The sequence below is a fragment of the Schistocerca serialis genome, chromosome 8, assembly GCF_023864345.2.
Source record: "Schistocerca serialis cubense isolate TAMUIC-IGC-003099 chromosome 8, iqSchSeri2.2, whole genome shotgun sequence".
Classification (NCBI taxonomy): domain Eukaryota; kingdom Metazoa; phylum Arthropoda; class Insecta; order Orthoptera; family Acrididae; genus Schistocerca; species Schistocerca serialis.
Genome location: NC_064645.1, coordinates 348,374,949 through 348,379,948, shown reverse-complemented (window position 1 = coordinate 348,379,948; position 5,000 = coordinate 348,374,949). Strand labels below are relative to the sequence as shown.

The window sequence follows — 5,000 nt, the reverse complement described above, 5'->3', positions numbered from 1 at the left end:
AGACACTCACTCAAGAGCACCCTGGTAGGATTGCAACGGGGTCCGCCTCGGGACGCACGAGCACGCACGAGGCGCGTCGCACGCCTTCGGCTCGCCCCACCGGCAGGACGTCCCACGATACATGCCAGTTAAACACCGACGGGCGGTGAACCAACAGCGTGGGACACAAATCCAACTACGAGCTTTTTAACCGCAACAACTTTAATATACGCTATTGGAGCTGGAATTACCGCGGCTGCTGGCACCAGACTTGCCCTCCAATAGATACTCGTTAAAGGATTTAAAGTGTACTCATTCCGATTACGGGGCCTCGGATGAGTCCCGTATCGTTATTTTTCGTCACTACCTCCCCGTGCCGGGAGTGGGTAATTTGCGCGCCTGCTGCCTTCCTTGGATGTGGTAGCCGTTTCTCAGGCTCCCTCTCCGGAATCGAACCCTGATTCCCCGTTACCCGTTACAACCATGGTAGGCGCAGAACCTACCATCGACAGTTGATAAGGCAGACATTTGAAAGATGCGTCGCCGGTACGAGGACCGTGCGATCAGCCCAAAGTTATTCAGAGTCACCAAGGCAAACGGACCGGACGAGCCGACCGATTGGTTTTGATCTAATAAAAGCGTCCCTTCCATCTCTGGTCGGGACTCTGTTTGCATGTATTAGCTCTAGAATTACCACAGTTATCCAAGTAACGTGGGTACGATCTAAGGAACCATAACTGATTTAATGAGCCATTCGCGGTTTCACCTTAATGCGGCTTGTACTGAGACATGCATGGCTTAATCTTTGAGACAAGCATATGACTACTGGCAGGATCAACCAGGGAGCTGCGTCAACTAGAGCTGAGCAGCCGGCCGCCCGGGAGTGTGTCCCGGGGGCCCGCGCGAACACGCAAGCGTCCGCTCAATTATTCTGCAAACAGGAGGAGGCTGCGCTCCCCTGCACCATACACCTCGAAACCCTCTCAGGTCCCGGCGGCGCGCAGCGCCGTCCTAAGTACTTGGTCGGGTTCGAGAGAGGCGCAATCGCCCGGAGTTTGGCGAGTAGACGCTTTAGGTGCGACCACCCGTGCTCCCAACTGAGCTTGCCGCTGCCGACAGAGGCCCGGGAGCGTGCTGTCGTGGCATTGCCGGCGGGAGACAACACGCGCCACCTACGGTGACCGGCAGCTCCAACGCCAGCGCCACAGAAGGACAAAAGCCCCACTTGGGTGCCGAAGCGAACTCTCCCAGCACAGCGCACGCGCCAACACGTCCGCACAGCTGCGATACAAACCACCTGCGAGAACCGCAGAGGCGACCGAGCAGCAGACGGCGTCGCGGCGCCGAGCGCCGGGCGGCGGCGCATCCTCAGCGCACACAGTCCTCAATCGGACCAGCACACTGCAGATGTCCACCGCGCTTCGCACCGGGCCCGCGAGGACCTACTTTGGCCGCACGGCGCCGCGTGCAGGGTGCGCCGGCGCGCAGCTGCGCCGCCTGCCGCCTCCGTCGGCCGGCGCGCCTGCCAGTGGCCGCCCCCACCAGCCGGCTGTAGCGCGTGCGCCCACGCACCGCGCGGCCAGCACGCCGGGCGGCCCCCCCTCACCGGCCGGGGCCGGTCCCACCCAGCCACCGCCGCGTATCGCTTCACACCCACATGCCATTCACGTTCGTGGGCATGGTGGGTATCGCTGAAACAACCGGTTGGTAGCTCAACCGATCGTCGCCATCACTGATTCACCTCTAGCGAGAACAACCGCACCACAACGGTTTACCAGTTGTTCATTTGCGTAACGTCACCAGCAAACGTAGGCGTCCATCGCCATTTGCAAATTCAACGATTGTTGCATGCCTGTGTCAGGTGTCACGACACACTATGTCTGCCCACATACACGCAACAACATGTGCACGCTTCGCGAACACGTGGAAGGTGGCCCCCGTACGTATGCGATGTCCATTGCGCGAACGACTGTCAACCGGCCTCTGTCGCATGTCGCAGATGTGGAACGCAGTGCACCATGCTATCACGGTGTGTGAGAAGAGACGACTACGTCTGACAACACGCGCCACTACATCAACAGACGGCTCATGCTGATCGCCATCCAGGGCATACCACACTGCAATCCAGCTCTTATAGGGAGACGACACGTAGCTGAGTGCACAACATTTGGACCGCATGGTTCGCCGTTGTTGGCGCAGTCGTTGTACGGTCACATGTACCACGATGTATCATTCAGTACATGAGGACCAATGTGCAGTACAGTGTGTGATTTGGACGTACAACATCAGCGGACAGTTGACACAGGCCGTACCACAGCGTAGGCTAAGTGCTTCGCCATGCGAATGCCAATGAACAACTGCAAATGCCAATGAACAACTGCAAAGGGCATTGAGCATGTACGTCCTGCTGCCATCCACATTACAGTGTATAGCTGCAAGGTGTTTAACATGAAGCGATACACTGGGGACCGGGCAGTGCGAGTAGCAAACTATATTGCGGGGGTTGCAGTTAGGCAACACTACACTAATTTAACGCGTCGTATGACAATTACAGAGCAGGTTAAGGCCCAACGTGTGTTGGGTTAAGGCCCAACGTGTGTTGGGTTAAGGCCCAACGTGTGTTGGGTTAAGGCCCAACGTGTGTTGGGTTAAGGCCCAACGTGTGTTGGGTTAAGGCCCAACGTGTGTTGGGTTAAGGCCCAACGTGTGTTGGGTTAAGGCCCAACGTGTGTTGGGTTAAGGCCCAACGTGTGTTGGGTTAAGGCCCAACGTGTGTTGGGTTAAGGCCCAACGTGTGTTGGGTTAAGGCCCAACGTGTGTTGGGTTAAGGCCCAACGTGTGTTGGGTTAAGGCCCAACGTGTGTTGGGTTAAGGCCCAACGTGTGTTGGGTTAAGGCCCAACGTGTGTTGGGTTAAGGCCCAACATAGGTTGGGTTAAGGCCCAACATAGGTTGGGTTAAGGCCCAACATAGGTTGGGTTAAGGCGCAACATAGGTTGGGTTAAGGCGCAACATAGGTTGGGTTAAGGCGCAACATAGGTTGGGTTAAGGCGCAACATAGGTTGGGTTAAGGCGCAACATAGGTTGGGTTAAGGCGCAACATAGGTTGGGTTAAGGCGCAACATAGGTTGGGTTAAGGCGCAACATAGGTTAGGTTAAGGCGCAACATAGGTTAGGTTAAGGCGCAACATAGGTTAGGTTAAGGCGCAACATAGGTTAGGTTAAGGCGCAACATAGGTTAGGTTAAGGCGCAACATAGGTTAGGTTAAGGCGCAACATAGGTTAGGTTAAGGCGCAACATAGGTTAGGTTAAGGCGCAACATAGGTTAGGTTAAGGCGCAACATAGGTTAGGTTAAGGCGCAACATAGGTTAGGTTAAGGCGCAACATAGGTTAGGTTAAGGCGCAACATAGGTTAGGTTAAGGCGCAACATAAGTTAGGTTAAGGCGCAACATAGGTTAGGTTAAGGCGCAACATAGGTTAGGTTAAGGCGCAACATAGGTTAGGTTAAGGCGCAACATAGGTTAGGTTAAGGCGCAACATAGGTTAGGTTAAGGCGCAACATAGGTTAGGTTAAGGCGCAACATAGGTTAGGTTAAGGCGCAACATAGGTTAGGTTAAGGCGCAACATAGGTTAGGTTAAGGCGCAACATAGGTTAGGTTAAGGCGCAACATAGGTTAGGTTAAGGCGCAACATAGGTTAGGTTAAGGCGCAACATAGGTTAGGTTGAGGTACCGTATAGGTTAGGTTAAGGTACAGTATAGTTTAGGTTAAGGTACAGTATAGTTTAGGTTAAGGTACAGTATAGTTTAGGTTAAGGTACAGTATAGTTTAAGGTTAAGGTACAGTATAGTTTAGGTTAAGGTACAGTATAGTTTAGGTTAAGGTACACATTGTTGTATGGAAAGGTGTAATGGGGGGGGGGGGGGGCGGCCGGTCGGTTTGTTGATTGTGATTATAGTAAGTGGATGCCTGCGGCATCATCTGATTTGCCACGTCAGGATGCACCTTTGGCTCATGACAGGCGGCGCTCCGATTCCATGCTTGTGGCAGACCTGTGTCTTTCATTCCTGCCATTGTTTGTGTGCTGTGAGAGGAGGCAGTATTGTGATGTTGGGTGCACCCCTGTGTAGGACATGTGTGGGTGTTGGTGGCTTAGCTGAGCAATGGTGGTTGTCGGGGGGTGGGATATTCCGTTTTCTGAGTGGACCTCCCAGTCTGGTTATGACAGTGTGGATTGTCTCATGTGGCGGAGAGGATGCACTGGGTGTTGTTCCATGCTGGTGCTTACATATTGTCTGTGTGCGTGTTACAGGCGGAGAGTAGTGCGTGATAAGAGTGTGTGGCTGCCGTGTGGTTGTGATTGTGAGCAGAGTCTTTCAGCATGTATACGGACAGTTGTATATATTATCTGTATTCTGATGGGTCTATGTATTACTAATCAGCGCCGTGTATACGTTTAATCCGGTTCCAGTCGAAACTGTTGTATCTCTGTACATTAGTGACACGGCGAGCGCGCTATGTAGCTACTCGTCTCGGCAGCTTCCACGGTGTATGGCAAATGATTATAAGCAATGAGTCGAGTCGTCAATACCGATAGTGTGACGTCACATGTCTGGGGTGGGGGACGCTGCGCCCTTCCGGTGGGTCATGGCCTAGAAAGACGCTCCCCACGCAGGGGGGCTTGGACTGTCATAAACTCTTCCGAGTAATATACTTGCCGTACGTTTTTGCGACTGCGAGTGCAACGCCCACCGGTACCGACATGGATGGAGCGCCTCCTAGCTGACCGCTCAGCATCGGCATTCGTACAGAGAGCAACGCGATCGCGTCTCTAGCTCGTAACTGGTACAGCTCGCAGCTCATGTATAGGGACAGCGGGAATGTCGCATATTGGACATAACTCTTCATGAAACGCAAGTTATAGGGGTGGATTGCACATTGCGGACTGCGGGAAAAGTCCGCCGTTCATCCGCTGGAGTTGCGAGTTGGGCGGTTAGGGTGGGGCGCCGGTGGAGTGA

At 53.9% G+C, this 5,000-nt stretch overlaps 1 non-coding gene across 1 annotated transcript in view; it reads right to left on the bottom strand.

Moving 5' to 3' along the window:
- The window catches only part of LOC126417718 (small subunit ribosomal RNA), a 1,910-nt gene extending 1,086 nt beyond the window's left edge, over positions 1-824 (bottom strand). The window contains exon 1 of the ribosomal RNA XR_007575785.1: positions 1-824. This exon is cut by the window's left edge and continues 1,086 nt beyond it. This is a non-coding gene — a ribosomal RNA (small subunit ribosomal RNA).
- Between the last annotated feature and the right edge of the window lie 4,176 nt (positions 825-5,000).